We start from the raw sequence: 19,738 nt of genomic DNA, 5'->3' as shown, positions 1-19,738 counted from the left end.
AAAAAAAAAAAAAGATACGTACATTGTGTACCACTTAGATATTTCCCCTCCAAACACAAGATAATGTGATAGAAGTTCATAATTTTATACCTGACCTGGGAAAAGTGGATAGAAAAATATCTATTCTCCCTCTCTTGTAACACTAGAGGAAGCTGAATGTTGGAAGATTCAAGACAGATACAAGAAAGTCCTTTTTTGTGTAGCACAGTTAAACTATGGAACTTTCTCCCACAAGACTTGGGTGGCTTTAAAAGAGGATCGGACAACTTCATGGAGGAAAGGGCTCTCCATGTCTACTAGTCACAATGGCTATGCTCTACTTCCACAGTCAGAGGCAATGATGCTTCTCAATTCTGGCTGCTGGAAACCACAGGAGAGAAGACTGCTATTGTGCCTATGTCCTGTTTGCAAGCTTCCCACGGGCTCCTGGCTGGCCACTGTGAGAACAGGATGTTGGACTGGATTGGCCAATGACCAGATTCAGCAGGTTCTTCTTACGCTCTTAAGCATTATGTAGACTTGTTACAATAAAATATGTTCAAAGAGACAGCAGGGTTTTCCCATTTTTTATTGGTCCTAGCATGCCATGTTGCATGCTAAGATCTTCTCATGCCCCAAGCATGGTCAAAGTAACCCAGTAAATGATGCAAGCCTACATATCTACTCAGAAGTAAATCCCATTGAGCTCAATTGGGCTTACTCCCAGGTCAGTAGATTGCGGCCACTTTCTCTGGTATAACACATAATTCACCTTAACATTATTAGGTTCAGGCTGCATGTCTGCAAAATGTCTCATTCTCCCCTTGTAGTTAGTGGGACTCACTACCTGGTGAGCGAGCACAACAAGATGGGAGGGACGGGACGCAGTTTTCTTGCTATGCACCGGATTGCAAAGAGCGCACCCTTCAGCCACCTGCCTTGGCGCTCTTCGCCTCTGGATGTCAGCCCTGCCTCAAAACCCGGCTCCTTCCTTCGGGCAGCTGGTTGAGAGCGGCGGGTGAATTGCCTGCCTTGCGGCGTGATGATGAATAGGGGAGTGACCCCCTTTCCTCCACCCGGCTGAGCTCTCATTGACTGGAGGAAGGGGAAGGGTTTCACTTCCGCCTGGTTTCAGGAATCAAGCCCCCCCCCCCCATATATTAGAATAATCCCAATAGATCATCTCCTCACCCCCCCTCCCAGTCAAAAGGGGAAAACATTCCCCTCCCCAGCCGTTCCTATGCGCAATGGGAAGCAGACGGGGCCTTAGACATTTCCCCGTCCCGCCCTCCGCAAGCCAAGCCCTTGAGCATCATTTCTCTCTTCTCCCTCCAGGAGGCATCTTCGCGGTGCTCTCCGTTCAGCAGCGCCAGGGAGGGCCGACCGGTGTTTTCCTCCAGCGCGGAAGAGGCGAGAGAGAAGGTCTGTAACACTGGAAAAAGGGGTGGATGATGCGTTGGTTGCTGGCGATGGTGCCTCTGTTTACCTAGCCGGCTCGCTCTCTCTTTGCAAGGGGCTACTGTCTTTGCGCGTGCCTGAGCCTCCCTGTGAAACAACACTTGGTTTGAAACAAAGCAAAACAAACAAACAACAAACCTGCACGGATGCCAATCAAGCAGCAAGCCAAGGCTGTTAATATCTGCTCTGTAAGAGAGCCTGCCTCAACTCCCTCCACAGTCCATGAGAGAGGGCATCCCCTGGCCAATTTCATCCACTTTGATCAAGTGCAAAATGTTCCCCCACTTTCTCCAGGTGGCATTGCTCGCAGGTGGGCAGCCCGGCCCTGTACACGCTTACTCGGAAGTAAGTTTCCCTGTGTTCAGTTACTCATGCCTCCTGTGAAGAGTACATAGGACTGCAGCCAAGCAGCACAGTTCTGACCAAGATACAGTGGTACCTCGGGTTAAGTACTTAATTCGTTCCAGAGGTCCGTTCTTAACCTGAAACTGTTCTTAACCTGAAGCACCACTTTAGCTAATGGGGCCTCCTGCTGCTGCAGCGCCGCCGGAGCACAATTTCTGTTCTCATCCTGAAGCAAAGTTCTTAACCCAAGGTACTATTTCTGGGTTAGCGGAGTCTGTAACCTGAAGGGTATGTAACCTGAAGCGTATGTAACCCAAGGTACCACTGTATTCAATTACACCCCACTAAATTAAATGATGCCCAAGTAAATATGCCCCAGGATCATGGACCTCAGTCCCATCTGATGCATGTTTGCTTGGAAAGAAACCCATCCTAAATTATGTGGGGTTCACCCACTGAATGTTTATATGCCGCTGTATCATGAAGTTTTATTACAGCGGTTTACAACAACAACATAAAATATAAAAACATAAAACCAAAAGTTGAAAACCAGTTAAAAGCAAAAATAAATTAAAGCCAAATATCAATAGACCATTGTGGGGGATGTACTCTTAATTGCCTGCATAAGCCTGGCAAAGCAAAAGCATTTTCAGCAGGCATTTAAAAGTTGGCACAGAAGGCACCTGCTGAATAAGGCAGCCTCCCCTGTTTCTATTTAATTCAGCCCTTCATTCATAACCATGAAGACTGGAATCTTACTTCTTCTTTTTAAGAGAAGGAGCCATAGCTCAGAGCATCTGTTTTGTACACAGAAGGTCCCAGGTTCAATCCCCAGCATCTCCAGGTGAGGCTAGGAGACACTCCCTTTGTGAAATCCTGGAGAGTCACTGCCAGTCAGTGTAGACAATACAGAGCTAGGTGGAACAATGAAGACCTTATCACATAGGTCAGTGTAAGACCTATGTCAGCAGCTTCCTGTGTTTCTACGGGAGCAACCTTACTTGCTGTAGATACTGTGGTGCTGCATCATGTGTGACAGGAGTTACCGGTAAGCACCACCAGTGCTGCAAGTACAGTTAAAAATGGTTTTGAATTACATGCTGCTTGAATCAGTGCTTCAGTACCAATTGAGGGTTACAGTCCATGCATCTGATGGACTCTCACCCATGAAAGCCTGTGCAATGGTCAAATTTATTAGTTTTTAAAGTGCCATGAAGTTCCTTGTTGTTTTTTTAGCAACAGACTCTCATGGCTAGCCCTCTGAAATCTCTTCGTGAAGTAAGCCAGTGTGTCAGGGAGAAAGCTACTGTGATCCTTACCTTACAGTCCTTATAGTGTGTGAATTTTTATGTAGGAGAGCATTCCATGATGTGCTTGCCTTGTTTGCATACTGACATGGTACGATCCTGGGAGGGCTGTACTAAGTGTTTGTTTTCTCCTGAACGCATGCACATGTGTCTTTTTGTGTGCTGAGATTTGAAGTTTGGCATAGGAAACTGTGTGCCAATTGCAAGTGCCTGTGTTTCATCCTATGAATATGTATACTTATGTCACACATGTGTTCACTTCAGCAGCAAAATGGGCATTTTATTTTATTTTGTTCACTTGCAGTGTTGCCTTATCCCATATATGCCCACCCAACAGATTCAATCTGTGAAACTACAGCTGCCACATAATACTCTTCCTGCACTTATAAGAAATCAATCTTTCAGTGTAGCCGCACCTACACTTTCACTTTGGAACTCCCTGCCTATTGACATCAGGCATATGCCTTCGCTCTTTTTCAGTGCCTATTATTTTTAAAAAATGTTTAGGCAATCCTACCCAGACCCGTAAAAGTAATACCGTATTTTTCACCCCATAGGACACACTTTTTCCCCTCCAAAAATGAAGGGGAAATGTGTGTGCGTCCTATGGGGCGAATGCAGGCTTTCGCTGAAGCCTGGAGAGCGAGAGGCATCGGTGCGCACCGACCCCTCTTGCTCTCCAGGCTTCAGGAAGCTATCTGCAAGGAGGTCCCGCCGGGCGCGCGAGGCTTGGGGCGGCAGCCTGTCGCCCGAAGCACGGGGAGCCCTCCGGAGGGCTCCCCGTGCTTCGGGCGAGTGTCCGCAAGCCTTGCGCGCCCGGCAGGAGGTCCCGCCAAGTGCGCGAGGCTTGGGGCGGCAGCCTGTCGCCTGAAGCACGGAGAGCCCTCCGGAGGGCTCCCCATGCTTCGGGCGAGTGCCCTTCAGAGGGTGCCCTGTGCTTCGGGCAGGTGTGCGCAAGGCTTGGGGCGGCAGCCGCAGTGGGGGGGAATAATTTTTTTTTATTCATTTCCCCCCCCAAAAAACGAGGTGCGTCCTATGGGCCGGTGCGCCCTATAGGACGAAAAATACGGTATATGCTCGATTTCTTTTTAGCTGTTATAACTTTATGTGGAAGGTGGGGCAAACACCCCCTTTTGTTGCCACTTTTGTTAAACAACTTGGAATCAGAATCCCTTCTGATCTACTGCAAATCACTCAGAGGTCTACCAGTAGATCCTGATTTACATTTTGCCCACTTCTGCAAATAAGAGAAATGAGTGCATTGGATACTGAGCAATGATCCACATCACTGTCCCCAGATGAGTCATACTGGCAGGCCTCAAAGCTATTAAAATTGCCCAGCAAGCACATTGGACTTTTCTTAAAATTTGTCTCCCCTGAAAGCCATTGAAGGCTTGCTGAGTTAAATCGATATCTGTCATGGGCATAGAATAAATGACATAACTGAGGAAACACAAGAAGTGTGTGTCAGAGTGAGAAATATTATATAGAAATCTTCTAATAGAATCTGCAGGCTCTCCTTTATGATTCATGTCTCTAGCTTTTCCTTGGTCAGGGCATGACTTGGCCACAGTACTCCATGCTCTGGTAACTTCCAGACTGGATTATTGCAATGTGCTCTATGTGGGATTGTCCTTGAAGATGGGTCAGAAATTTCACCTGGTCCAAAATGTGGTGACCCTGGGCTTCCTATAACCCCTGTTCTCAAACAGCTGCTTTTGCTGAGAGTTTGTTTCCTGACCCAATTCAAGGTGATCTGTTTAATGTTCTAAACAACTTGGGCTCCAGATATCTGAAGGACTGTCTCCTTTCCTATAGATACGCCTTATCCAGATCAGCAGAGGGGACCCTCTTGGCTGTTCCACCTCCCTCAGAGGGTTGCTGTGGGGGTGGGGAGAGGAGGCTTGCTTGGTAGATGGCATTCTCTATGGTAGCACCTAAGCTGTGAAGATCTTTCCCATTGAGGTGTGCCTGGCTTCTTCACTATGCAGCTTTTGCCAAATGCTGAAGATGTACCTCTTTACCCTTGACCCCGAGATGTGTTTTCACCCTATTCCTGTGATTGCAATTTGTTTTAACAGTTTTCAACTCTGAATTTTCCATTGTTGTAACCTGTACTAGGACCTGCTAGTGAGGGGTGGGTAATATAATTAATGACGTTAACTACTACTAATAATAATAATAATTTGGATGGCTGCTCTTACTTTGTAGAGAAGATAGAGATTTTTTAAAGAGAGAAATTCTCAGCTCTATTGAGATTTAGTTCAAGAGACAGAGTAAGGTTTAAACTCTTGCTGATGTTATTATAAGCCCCAAACAACTTGGGACCAGTCTATTTAAGGAACTGCCTTATCCTGCATGTGCCTGCCAGATCACAGCAGTCTTCAAGAGAAGCAGATTTGACCAGGCCACATACCCCTGAGGTCCCTTTCATGACCACCTGCAGAAGGGCTTTCCCCCAGCACCTATTTTGTGAAATTTAGACACATGGCAATCACCTCAATGCTATGCCTTAGATCAGGGTTAGGGCCCTTCATTCCCTTCCAGTCAACATTCTGGGGACCATATGCCAGTGCTGGGAAGGGCCAGAAGCAAAAGTGGGCAGGGCAGTGCATGTTAATTTTACCTTTGTATAGTAGGCTAGTTTCTACACATACATACACACCCTTCTCTACCCTCTGTCCAGAAGAGCAAGGTCATCAGAGTTCAAGGACACATTCTAGCCCAGGAAGGTGCAAAGTAGGGCTGGGCAAAGTCCCATGGACCAGATAAAGGGACCTGGAGGGTCACCCCTGGGGCTGAGTTAGATGCTTGCACAAAACTTTGTATTAATGCAGGCTTACCCTGTACCTAGACATGTTGTCTGTACTATTGCTTTACTATTTTCCTGCATTTTAGTTGCATTTTTTCATTAGAAATATAAAAATTCCTCTATTTCGGTACCATATAGAAATTGAGCATTGTGATTGCATTTTAGTTTTCATTTATTTGTTGCAAATCTTTCAGAGATATTTGTTGTTACCTTATTGCTGCACTTCTCTATTGATGCTCTTGACATTCATAATGATTAGTGATTGTTGGAAGCTTGAGTGAAGTGCAGTTGGCAGGTATGGTCTGGTCTCCCTGAGATCTGGGTGCAATGAATTAACTCATAGAGAGAGGTTCCAGCCAGCTGCTCAGCTTGCCACCTTTTCTCTGTAAATGCCCTCCAGCTTCCCCACTTTTATTTCATTTGATTGCCCAAGATCTAGACCACAGGCTTCTTACTTTCCTTCTCAGCCAACAAAAGCTAGGGAGGGGGGCTTCAACTTTTGTAGCTAAATGCTGCTCCTAAGCAGCTTATGGTGAGAGCCTGGCTTAAGCTTCAACGAATGTTAAGAATGAGCTATAAATTGCAGATCTCATCATGCTAGTATATATGTAGAGAGACAAAGCTGAAGATCTCCTGTTTCCTTTGTCAGCTTCTTTTGGAGGGGAAAAGAAAGCATAAATTTGTGCCCATGCTGATTGGGTGGCTTTAGGATGCTGGACACAGAGATCCTAATGCAGAAATAGCAATGGGTCTTCAACATCCCTCCTTGCAACTATGAACGATTACACCATTGATTTTGACAGGTAGGCAGGATAACCCACCTGTCAATCACATGCTGTTGTAATGACATGGAGCTGGCCCACAGAACCAAAAGGTTTCCTTACCCCTGCACTAGATATTAAGCTAAACACGTGGCTACTAGTGAGAGCAGCAGTACCTTTCTCAGGTCCCCCCTCCATGACCTCTTGTTATAGCTTTTTTTCTGCCCTGGCATCATGATAGCAGGAGACCATGTGATGTCAGCTTGGATTTTAAGATGCTTTGAACAAAAGATTCGGATAATGGAGCTCCAAGCTCTCAAGCCCTGCTCAGCCATGTACATCATTATTTTATTTATCCCAACTTTTATATCCCACCATTCTGTAGCAGCACAGAAACTTTAAAAAGATGCAGTGAAACAAGCTGTGATTCCGTCAGAAAACAATGGCAAAGAATGGCAATAAAATTGCAACTGCTCCAGCACTAAAGTGCATCATCTGGATACCCTAATTAAAAAGAAGAAGAAAAGCCCACTGCAATAAAACCATTTTCAATGTGCACTTAAAAGCAGGCATGGAAAAAGTCAGATGAACTTCTTTTGGGTGGCCAGTCCATTATTTCCATTATTTGGCATCACATCCAAAAGGATGCTCTCTGTCATACCCTTTAATCAAGTTGTGTAATGGGAGAAAGGAATAATCATTTTATTCTCTGCCCTTTACGTTTTCGCTTGTTAAAATTGTTTTAATAAAAGTTAAGCTCTTGATTGGATATTAAGGATTGCAGCCACAGCTCACGCTGCAATTGCTTGGTTTCAGGATTTTCTTTTAATGTGAATCAGCTAGCTGAGCTCATTTGGTCAGTCAACCTGGCGTGATTGAATCTGATTTGGCCAGAGGTCATGCTGGCACAGACCTCTGCAGTGTATACTCATTCTGGGTAGAGCTTAGACATCTGGGGTACCTGTCCTAAGGCACCTCTGATTTTGATTATGAATCCTAGAGACTGGAGCTTGATTCCCCCAAATAGGATGTGCCCTTCATTGAAAAGCCACGGTAGGGTAACACCTTCATTAGGATCAACTAGATCCTTTTCACATGTGCTACTAGAAAGCCAGGTGTCCCCCATCTTGTATTTGTGCCACTAGTTCTTTGTGACTAGGTGTGAAACCTGACATTTCTCACTATTGTAAGTTTGGGCCCAGTTAATTTTGGTCCAATTATAGTCTGCTGTGCCTTAATCTCCTGCCTTGCTTTTTATACTGATCTGAGCATTAAAGTTTTTGGAAGAAATCATAATACAAAGTTGAGTACTTTATCTGGCAGGAATAAGGACAGGCAGGGAGCCAGGGCCAAATAGTCTGAGTCTGTGCTGAGTTGTACAGGGGCAATACTGAGACTAAGGAGGAAGAGGAAGCTGACAGGCATTACTACCCTCTAGACTGGTTGCAAGTAGGAAGATGAGGCTTGGCTGACATTAGTGGGCTAGTGCATTATTTGCTCTAAGGCTCTAGTGCACCTTTGGACAGAAGTTGTTGTTATATTTGTGTTATGTACTGAAGTTCTCACCCTGGGCCAGCAGGGGGATACTGTAGATAGTTTTCACTCAGGTCCACATATGCAAATAAGGGATTGAAAGTGATGTTCAGTGATTGGATAGTTACAGAAAATGGTAACTGTTGCGTTCTAGTGGAGTTCTATATAAGCAGGCTGGCTGAACTCTTCAGTTCAGTTCAGTTCTGGCCTGTGAATAAACAAGAGCTGTTTGAAGAATCGCTGTGTTGTCCGATATGTTCACCCACAACTTAACAATTTGTATCCCAGCCACCTGACTGGGTTGCCCCAGTCACTCTAGGCGGCTTCCAACAAAATATAAAAACACAGTGAGGTATCAAACATTAAAAGTTTCCCTATACAGGGCTGCCTTCAGATGTCTTCTAAAAGTCAGATAGTTATTTATCTCCTTGACATCTGATGGGAGGGTGTTCCACAGGCAGGCTCCACTACTGAGAAGGCCCTCTGCTTGGTTGCCTGTAGCTTAGCTCCTCGCAGTGAGGGAACAGCCAGAAGGCCCTCGGCTGGTAGAACGATGGGGGTGGAGACGCTCCTTCAGGTATACAGGGCCAAGGGCGTTTAGGGCTTTAAAGGTCAGCACCAACACTTTGAATTGTGCTTGGAAACATACTGGGAGCCAATGTAGATCTTTTAGGTCTGGTGTTATATGATCCCCGCGGTTGCTCCCAGTCACCAGTCTGGCAGCCGCATTCAGGATTAGTTGTAATTTCTGGGTCACTTTCAAAGGTAGGCCCACATGGAGTGCATTGCAGTAGTCCAGGCAGGAGATAATCAGGGCGTGCACCACTCTGGCGAGACAGCTGACAGCCATCATCATGCCCTGGATTGGTTGTAAGAAGGCAGGCGGGTGGGGGCTGGTTGGGGGCAGACTGAGACTGATGGAGTGGTACCCCATTTGCCCTAATGCAGCAGCCTCCGCTGTCTTGAGAACTTCTGGGTGGAAAGCTGAGATCACTAGAATGTGTAAATTCGTGTTACCTTGTTCTGTAAAGTGGAAGAAGGTGAGGGGGATCTCTCTCTTTTTTATAGCAACTGGGTTTCCATGTTGCGTCCGGCTTCCATCCAACCCCATTTTTAACCAGCCCTGGTTTCTTTTCAGTTAGCAGTGTGATTACAGGGCAAATCATATTTTACTAATGAAACCTTTTCTGACAGGCTGGTGAACCTTGACCTTTGCATGACAATGTATTTAAAAAACCAGGTGATTGTTGATTGGATTTTTAGTGATGTTCTGTGGGCGAGTGGCCTTGTGGCTCATTTGATGCAGAGGGTGGCTGACGTCTATAATGAAGTGTCATGTGTCTTCCATAACATGACAGGTGCTGTGATGGATGCACAGAGGAAGGATAGGATTAACTCCGCTTGCTCACAGGCACAGTGAAGGTTTTCTAGCTCAGTTTGTGATGCAGGAGAACCATTAGGATGACATGCAAATAATAATAATAATAATAATAATAATAATAATAATAATAAAATGTTCTAAGGATTTAGCAATCTGCTCTTTACATCTAGCAATATTCGCCCTTGGGAGGAAAGAGGCCCATTCAGTGGGCTGTGTGAAGTTCTGCTAATGGAGTTTAGCTGTGCTTTGTATGAAGAGGTGCCTTGTCTCTCCCCCCCCCCCTCTCACACACACACACACACTGCAAAATGAGCAGTCAGCCATATTCATCACGTTGCTAGCCAAGCCAGCAACTCTCTCTCCTCAACTACCCCAGACAGCCACATCTAGCTCTTGTGTTGATTTAGGAACAAATGACATTTATTATTGTTTAATAAAATGATATTAATTCACTCCAGCAAAACACAGGTTTTGTTGAAACTGATCTATATCATATTATTATAAAATACATGTGTGCATATGTACAGACGCAAACTTCATAGGTAACCTCTAACCCAAGTCAGCTGCTGGAAACCCCATACAGTGGTACCTCGGGTTAAGTACTTAATTCGTTCCGGAGGTCTGTTCTTAACCTGAAACTGTTCTTAACCTGAAGCACCACTTTAGCTAATGGGGCCTCCTGCTGCCACCACGCTGCCAGAGCACAATTTCTGTTCTCATCCTGAAGCAAAGTTCTTAACCTGAAGCACTATTTCTGGGTTAGCGGAGTGTGTAACCTGAAGCGTATGTAACCTGAGGTACCACTGTACATACTTTTAAAAGAAAGCATAGACTCCTTCCATATTAGTATTTTTTTCCTTTGCTGTCCAGGCATATCATGCTGCTCCAGCAGGGTCGGCCCAGGACATTTTGCCACCTTAGGCAAAAGAGAAACAGGTGTGTGCACCCCTCTGCCACTGACACCACTGCTTGAGGTGACTGGAGGTGGTTTGGGGAGCCCCAGCACTCTGAATGTGGCAGAGAAGGAAAAAAGAAGGCTGGAGAGGAGCAGGGGCAAAAGCAGGAGAACTCCCTCCCTGGAAACATTTGTGAAATATTTCTACAGGATTTCAGCAGGAAGCTATGGGACATGCACCTGCTGGAAATGAAGCTGTATATCTACCCTGAAACCTTTGCAGGCACGAACAGTAGTAAGAGCAAAATCATGTATAACTGCCCTGATAGCATCATGAGCACAAATTATCCGGAAAGCACAATAAAAAGGATGCCTGGAGATGCCCATGGAATGTGTTTTGAAAATGGAAGCCTGATCTTGAGGCACTTGGTTTTATTAATGATGAGACTAGCACAGATCTGCTATACCTGTAGGGCCAAGCATCATCTATACCTCTAGGCTAAGTCCACATTCTAAGTCACACCAGGGGGCGGGGAATCCTGTAGGGCACTCTGCAGACAATGGAGAATATAGGGAGCTGCCTTAGAGCAAGTAAGACCTTTGGTCCATCTAACTCAGTATTGTCTGCACTGACTGGCAGCAGCTCTGCTGAGTTTCAGGCAGCAGGTGGAAGGCTGCAGCTTCAGCATCCCTGAAATAGATGCTGCTTTTAAGTAGAGGATTGCACTCTGCAAAGTAGGACACATGGGACCCGGAGTAGCAATTCCCACAGCTGGCAGTTCTAAAACTGAAACCAGCTTGGCCATTTATCTTCAAGCTGCTTAGTCTGTTTTTCTGCAAAACACAAGTTCCCCAGCTAAGTCTGATATAAGTAGGCTGCAGAAGCTCAAATTGTAAATGCTTCTTTGTTGATTATTCTTCCTGTCTGTTTTATGATTTGTTGCACCCTCCCTGGAAATGGAAGGAATAAAAGACAGGATTTAAAGAAAACATACCGTAAATGCACAAGGAGTTTGGAGAAGGTGTGTAGAGTTCCTTGGAAAGGAGTAAAGGTCATGCTGTTTTCGAGCATATTTTGAAAGTGATTGTGGTGCAATGGAAAGAGAATTGGCTTTTGCCAGCTTCATCTGGTATACCTGTTCTGGCTGTATCTGAACCAGGATAGACTAGACACTGTAGTCCATGCATTGGTGACCTCAAGGCAGGATTACTGCAAGGTGCTGTATGTGGGTCTGCCCCTGGTCCTGGTCTGGAAACTGCATCTAGTGCAGAACGCAGTGACTTAATTGCTGGTGGAGGCAGACAGCTGACGGTGTATGACAGTTCAGCTTAAACATCTGCACTGGTCAGGAATGATGGGAGGCCAATGCCATCTGTGCTGGCTGACCATATGCTATTGGGCCAAAATAAAGGTTTGTGTGTTGACATACAAAGCCCTGAACAACTTGGGTCCAGGATACCTTAAGGACTGTCTGAGACCTTATATCCCAGCTGAGATCACAGCGACCACCCAGTGGGACTTTGTTTTTGTCCCTCATGTTACAGAGACCCAAGTGGCTTCCAACAGAAGTCCGACGTTTAGTGATGCCAGCTCTCGCAGCTGTTTATTCATTTATTTCATTTGCCAGTCACTTTAACGATGATCTGTATTGTTTTAATGGTGTTTCATGGAGTACACCATCCTGATATTTTATCATATTGTGGGATAGAAATACTTCCATAGGCAAGCAAGCAAGTAAAAATATTGGGAAGTTTAGGTATGGAACCAGGGAGTCCCAGATGCAGTAAATTCTTACATGGTCATAAAATTCAGTGGTTGAACTTCGTCCAGTTCTTCCTTCTCAGCCTAACTTACTCCTAAGGATGGGTGAATCTGTCCATTTTAAGTTTCGCATTTTCCCAATCTTAAGTTCGCTTCTTCACATTTCCGTATCAGTTTTTGATTTTTTTAAGGAAACGAAAACAACAAAAAGAAAAGTCCTCATAAGAATTCATCAGCATTTTGATGCAAATTTCTCTTAATACACACATTTTTTTAAAAAAAGCAATGTCCTCTAATATAATGCCTTTTTTGATTGTTATTTTCAAAAATATGTGCATCTTTCTGCACACTCTATCCTCTTATCTGTGTTTTTGTATACATAACTTGTCTGGAAACCTACATTGCAAAATCTGGAGAACTTTGAATTTTGAAGACCATGCTTTGGTTTGAGTACTCTTTCATAAATTGCATACTCGGTAGGTTTGCCTTTAAATGTGAACTGGCTCCAATTGTTCCTTCATCCCTGCCTACCTCACAGGATTGTTGTGAGTACAGAATGAGAAGGAGTAGTATTGTGATCCTGAGATCTGTGGAGGAGGACTGGAATAAAAACATAGTAAGTAAGTTAATGTCACATATTTTTAACAGGCATATGTTTTTGCAGCTTCTTCTCTGCCTTCTTGATCAAAGGCTATAATAAAAGGCTTCATACACACACACACACACACACACACACACACACACACACACACTCCCCCCCCCCGCTGGTATCCTCCCCCTTTCCCAGTATAAAAGAAACTCAATGTGAATTTTCAAAGCAGCAATCTTGCCAGTCTCAGCACTTGACAGTACCTAGATGGAGGCAGGGTGTGCGATGCCACCTCTACACTACAGCTGTAAAACATGGGGGGGGGGGGGGAGGAAATGGAGAGGAAGCATATCCCCAGCTTGAAGCATTTTTGCTGTGCTGCTTAAAATTAGGCTTTGCTAAATCAGCTGCTCACATGCGCACAGCCTGGAAGACAGATAAAAGGACAGATATAAGCAAGTACTTATTCACGCAGCACATAGTTAAACTATGGAACTCACTGCCACAGGAGGCAGTGATGGCTCCAGCTTCGATGGCTTTAAAAGAGGATTAGACAAATTCATGGGCTACAGATGGTTACTAGCCATGATGGCAGCGCTCTGCCTCCACAGTTGGAGGTACCAATGGTTCTGAATTCCAGTTGCTGGAAGCCACATGAAGGGAGGGTGCGTTCGTGCTCGTGTCCTGCATGCAGGCTTCCCACAGTCATCTGGTTGGCCATTGTGGGAGCAGGATGCTGGACTAGATGGACCACTGGCCTTATCCTTCTTGTATTCTTTTGTTCTTGCTGCTATGCAGATTTGGCTCACCTGGATGGTGGTTGTGTATTAGCATAAAGGAAGCAAATGCCTATTACAGTGGTACCTCGGGTTACAAACTCCGCTAACCTGGAAGTAGTACCTCGTGTTGAGAACTTTGCCCCAGGATGAGAACAGAAATCGCGCACTGGTGGCAGCAGGAGGACCCATTAGCAAAAGCGCACCTCAGGTTAAGAACGGTTTCGGGTTAAGAATGGACCTCCAGAACGAATTAAGTTCGCAACCCGAGGTACCACTGTATTTTAAAACTAATACTTACCTACCACTTTATCCTGCCCATACTCCATGGAGCTCAGGGCAATGTATACATCATTCTTCTCTTCACTATTTCATCCTCACAACAAACCTGTCAGTTAGGTTAGCCTGACTAAAGCAAGATCAACCAATGAGTTCATGGCTGGACAAGAACTTTGACCAAGTCCTCCACTCTATTCATTCTGCTCTGCTCTGTTCATTCATTCTTGGTAGACCAGACTTGGTAACTAGCAAACCAACTCAAGTAAATGTCTTGCCTGGGAATAGGGGCAGGGAAGGGGTATTCACCTGAATCCCTCTGTGTGTTCTTTCAAAGGGATTCAGGTGGGGTGAGAGGCAAGGGGTTGCGCCAGTTAGCCAGACCCCCCTCTGCCAGTGTAGACACAGAGCCCCATCCGTTCTATGCTTGGCGGCTGTGTGAAGGAACCCTATGGGCATACATTGGTTCCCTTTATGAAAGCGGGGATACTGTACCAACTAGGATTCCTCTTCCCATGGATGATACTTGCACAGCTAGCAGGGCAGACAGGGCACCCATAGGGAGATGCCTCGGGGGATTCTGCCACCTGAGGAATTGGCCTCATCCCGTCCAATGGCTGTGCCAGTTGTCAACAGAGCTGAGTGTCATCAGTGTACCTCACTCCCAAATTCCAAGTGACCACTCCCAGCAGCTTCATATAGATATTTGATTGCACCGGGGATGTGGCAGGATACCACTGTCTATGGTATCAAAAGCCATAGAACAGAGCCATTGCAAGGATGCCAGAGAAGCAGCGCTAGCATCAACACCAATTTCTGAAGAGATCTTGCCCAAACCACACAAGATCTTGCGAAGCACATGAGATCTCACTGGAAATCGGTGAGCTCTCGCTGGAAGTTGGCACTGGTGCTAGCTCTGTGTCTCTGCCACAGAAAGATCAAGAAGCAGGTGCAAGTCCCCACTGCCCCTGCCTTGCTCTCTGTAAAGGTCATGAATAAAGAAAAATAAATGTGTTCTTATGGCACCATGAGATATTTTTAGAAGCTTTTTAGTTTACAATGGCATCAGCTTATTTGAGTCTTTATACAAATATCTGTCTCTCTGCCTTACGTGCCATACAGAAGGCCCCTTGGAAAGCTAAAACACATGCTAGCCAATAGATTTTTATGCTTATAGTGAAATAACCTTCAGCAAATTGATTTTGGGAGTGGAGTGGGTGGAAGAGAAGTGGGGGAGACAAAGCATCAAGAAGGTCCTTTGACAGGTTTTTCTCAAACGAATCAAGGCCTGCAAGATGGTTCCTTTGTGTACTGGGCAGCAATCACTTGGGAGCTATCACCTTATTCTGGTGCATTATTGAATGCGACAATCCCTATACGTTCGTGACAATTAGAACTCCTATTACCATGGAAAACAAGCAATGTGTCACTAATGTTCTGGATGGCCTAGCATTAATAAAGCCAACTGATTCTCTGTGCCCAAGGCTGAGACCTTGCGAGGAGCAGATGGTGTTTAGGAAGACTTCTACGCATTAGCATGAGAATAGAGACGTGGGTCACACATTGCCTTGAGGCAAAGCTTTCCACTGCCTATCTGTGTAAGCTCCCCCAGTTTATTAAAGCATTTGTTGTTTAGGCTTTTTTATTATTGTTATTTCTAATTTAGGTAATGAGCATGTACTTACACAGAGCGAGAGAAACGGGTTTCATAATCAAGGCCAGGGAAAATGAAAAGAGGGGGGAAAGGAGCTACCTCCCTTGCACTCCTTGGAAGTTACCTTTTGCAAGTGTAGTGGAGTGCAAGTGCATAAAAATGAGCAGTAGCTGGTGGATAATAAGCATTTGTGAGCCACATGAATCTGGTTATTGGATTCACAGATGGTGATGTTTGTTTCTAAATTGCTGAGCCAGTGTGGTGTAATGGTTAGAGTGCTGGACTAGGACCTCGTAGACCAGGGTTCAGATGCCCACTCAGCCATGAAACTCGCTGGGTGACCTTGGGGGCCAGTCCCTGCCACTCTGCCTAATTTCCTTCACAGGCTTGTTGAGATGATAAAATGGGGAGAGGAGACCCATGCACACCATTTAGATAAATAAACAGGATATGTTTAAGATGAAGTACTTTACAGAGTTGATTTTACCTGCATGTTCTGGAGCAGCAAGCGTTCTTATTTAGAATAATAACCATCACCGTCATAATGAGGAGGGACAGAGCTGGTGCACAGGGGGCTCTCCAGCAAAGTGCCACTGGTGGTTGGGGAGTGGATCTTTTGCCTGCGGCATCAAGTGGGACGCTCTGGGGGGTATGGGTGGTGGCTGGGCAATGGTGGCTTTGGACCTGCTGGGTCCTAAGCTAGTCAGCCCAGGTGGGCTTGGTGGTGCTCATGGTGGTCCAGGTGCTAATGCAAGGGTTTTTTTTGGTGTTGCTGCCTTGCTACCTCCTGGGTGGTCATTTGGGGGGGGGGTGTCTTCCTGGGGCTTTGGACTCAGACCTCAAGGTCCAGACCTACACTGCACCCATGTTCACACACCCTAATTCCCAGATTTCAGCCAAGTGATGCACACAGAATCCAGCAGGGCCAAATCACTTCCTTGCTCCTGCATTTTCAGTTTGAAAGCTAGGCAGTTGCCCTTGAGTCACTTCACCACCGTGAGACTTCAAAGGATCCAGGGAACAAACTGGAATCAAAACAATGCATCACAGTGACAGATGTTGACTTTGCCAAAGACATTGGTCTTTAATGGAACCAGCAGAGCACCTAGTGTGCTCACTAATCATTTGGTTTAAATAGAAATTGCTAAAAGGACCCTCAACTTGTTCCACAATCATTTTTTAAAGCGCGGGGGAGCTTAAGTGACATTCTGGGATATTAGCTATTAGGAAATCCAAGGCTGGTTTATTTAGCATAAGGCATAGCTTAGACACAATTTGGTTACCTCCATGTGGTTCACGTGCTGAATATTTCTTAAAATGAGTTCCTATGTGACATGACAGAGCCAAGCCACTGGTAGGTATGCTGGAACATAGGGATGACTTACACTGAGTTGGATCTATTGGTCCATCAAGTTCAGTACTATCTATTCTGACTGGCAGTGTCCCACCAAGATTTCACCCAGGATTCCTTCCCAACTCTACCTGGAGATGCCAATGTATGAATCTGGGGCCTTCTGCATGCAAGGCAGATGCTCTACCTGTCATGAGTCCCATGGAGACATCCTGGAAGGGCTGGCTGGATCAGGACAAGGTGGTGGAGGAGCTTAAATAGTTGAAGATTAATGAACCATGGAAAAGGACCTAGTTTGCACCACACCAGCCTCCCCAACCTCTAGCCCCTTCTTCATCCCTGTTATGTAGCAGCAACATGGGCTACTAGAGATCAGGTGGGTGTGACCACCCCGCCATCCACTACTGGCTCAAGGTCTGCATATCAAGATGAACTACTAGAAGAAATGAGAGAAGTATGAGCTATAGCGCAGTGGTAAAGCATCTGTTTTGCACATGGAAGGTCCTGCAGAAATCTCTGGGATCTCCAGGTAGAGTTGGGGATATCCGAGACCCTGCAGAGCCAGTACAGACAATACTGAGATAGATGGACCAGTGATTTCTGACTGAATGTAGGGCAGTTTCCAATATGAAGAGAATAACAGCAGCTCCAAAAGGAACATTTGCTGTGGGAATGGTTCCTGCAGCTACTGTATAATATATTGACTCCAGTGTTAGTTATACTAAGAGTGCATCCAGGGCAATTAGTGGACCTGACTAATGAGGTCCTTTTAATTTCAGTGGGTCTACTTTCACTGCACTGGGTACATCCCAAAGGGTGGGCACTGTACAAGCATTTATAAACACCTGTATATATGTCATAATCATGCGCACAGCAGCTTTTAAATATGTATGTATTGTATATATGAGTGTATGGCACTTAAACATTAAATGCTTGCTATGGGAAGTACTAATGTTCCCACAGTAGCCCAAAAATGTGTTGAACTCCATATATAGCTCACAGGGAGTGAGGAAACAGCTTTTTTACTCTCTTGCATAAAGTGCACGTTAAGAGATGTACTAGTAGATGTCAGGGAATAAAACTATCACAAGAAGCCAGAATTATTTTCCTGGTAGAAACTACTCCCCACACTATGTCAGCCCTTGACCGTGATCCAGAAACCCTTTGAAAAATATCCCTTCTGATTAGCAATCCACTCATATAAAATTCACATGCTCCCTCCCTTCACTCTCTGAAGGTTGCTATTCTCTGCCTAACTCTTGTTAACCAGGAAATTTGTCAGCTCACACCCTGCATCCAAATCAAATGCTGTATATTCTCTTGTCGCGACAACGGCACCCCTCTTTTCAAGGCACTTCTGTCAACACTGCTTATTCTAAGTTTAGCAGTATATTAGTTGGTAAACACACACACACACACACACACACACACACACACTCTAAACCAAAGCCAAGCCAAAGAAGAAAAGGCATTTCTCCAAATTAGATAATAAACTATTCCCATGGGACCTAATCCCATGGGACAAGTAGTCATCTCTTCCACAGGAAGCTATATGGGTGTGATTCCTGATTGCAGGCCAGGAGTGCAGCTAACTTTCACCCCAGTAGCTTCCAGGTCAGAATATTTGATAGCATTATTATTATTATTATTATTATTATTATTATTAAATTAAATTTATAAACTGCCCTATATCCACAGGTCTCAGGGCGGTTTACAGGATAAAAGCACAACATAAAAGCACAAAATACAAAACAAAAACCCAATAACACCCCCCCCAACACACATTTTAAAAGAGCATTGGATGTCAATCAACCCAAGGTTAAGGAGGAATTTTTTTGCCAGGCGCTTAAGGGTGTATAATGAAGGCGCCAGGCGTCTTCTAGCCGAGTCACCACTCGGTTAACGGTAGTGTCCATCAAAGGGCTTAGGCAAAGGTCTTTCTCATCACTTGCTCCATGATCCTTTAACAGCCATGTCATACCCCTCAACTGTCCCAGTAAAACATCCCGTTTTTTCATGTGAGAGAACAACAGCCATTTGGGGCCTCATGATCTTGCGTGATCTCACACCATGATCTTGCCCCGAAACTTTTGTGTGTGTTTTGGGGCACTGAAAAAGCATGTCTTTGGGGGCTGCAATCTCATACAGGTCACGTGACTCACATGGGGCTGTAGCCCCAGAAGACACATGCCCCTCCTTTTTTGTGTGTGTGTCTTTGTTGGAGTGTATGCCATGTATCAGAACTGCAACCTTCCTTGTGCAAAACATATGTTCTGAGCCATGACCCCACTCCCCAAGCTGACTTAATGTTATAATGCAAATGCCTGGCTTAACATTCATGCTAGAGAAGCATGGCCACTTTTTGCACATTTGCAACACGTCTACCTCTCTGCAGAGGATGGAGCTGCAATTGCACCTTTCACACACTGAATCACATTTCCCTTTCATCTGCTTCCTTCTGAACAGGTGATTGGCTGAAGGGCCCCATGAGGGCTGGATGAAATCCTGCTGTAGGCTGCAGGCCCATGGGCTGGGGTCCCTCACCCTTGCCTTCGGTTTTTTTCAGATGCCCTTTAAACTACATTTCCCAGACGCACTGGTCATTGTGACAGTCAAGGTACAATGGAGGCAACAACTAAGAAATTCTTACAAACCCCTGAGTTTTATAAAGCTATGGGAAAGTCACCATGATCGATTTGAAATACCATATTTTTTGTTCTATAAGACTCACTTTTTCCCTCCTAAAAAGTAAGGGGAAATGTGTGTGCGTCTTATGGAGTGAATGCAGGCTGTGCAGCTATCCCAGAAGCCAGAACAGCAAGAGGGATTGCTGCTTTCACTGCGCAGAGATCCCTCTTG

General features: G+C 45.2%; 1 long non-coding RNA gene across 1 annotated transcript; it reads right to left on the bottom strand.

Moving 5' to 3' along the window:
• Nucleotides 1-553: 553 nt before the first annotated feature.
• LOC308467858 lies at nucleotides 554-2,641 on the bottom strand. Its single transcript, XR_013981340.1, has 2 exons — nucleotides 2,542-2,641; nucleotides 554-1,524 (listed from the first exon to the last, which is right to left on the bottom strand). It is a non-coding gene; the product is annotated as an uncharacterized lncRNA (long non-coding RNA).
• Between the last annotated feature and the right edge of the window lie 17,097 nt (nucleotides 2,642-19,738).

The sequence above is a fragment of the Podarcis pityusensis genome (assembly GCF_964106645.2).
Source record: "Podarcis pityusensis genome assembly, chromosome: Z".
NCBI lineage: Eukaryota > Metazoa > Chordata > Lepidosauria > Squamata > Lacertidae > Podarcis > Podarcis pityusensis.
The sequence above is the reverse complement of the archived record's forward strand: the minus strand, read 5'-3'. Positions and strand labels throughout refer to the sequence as shown.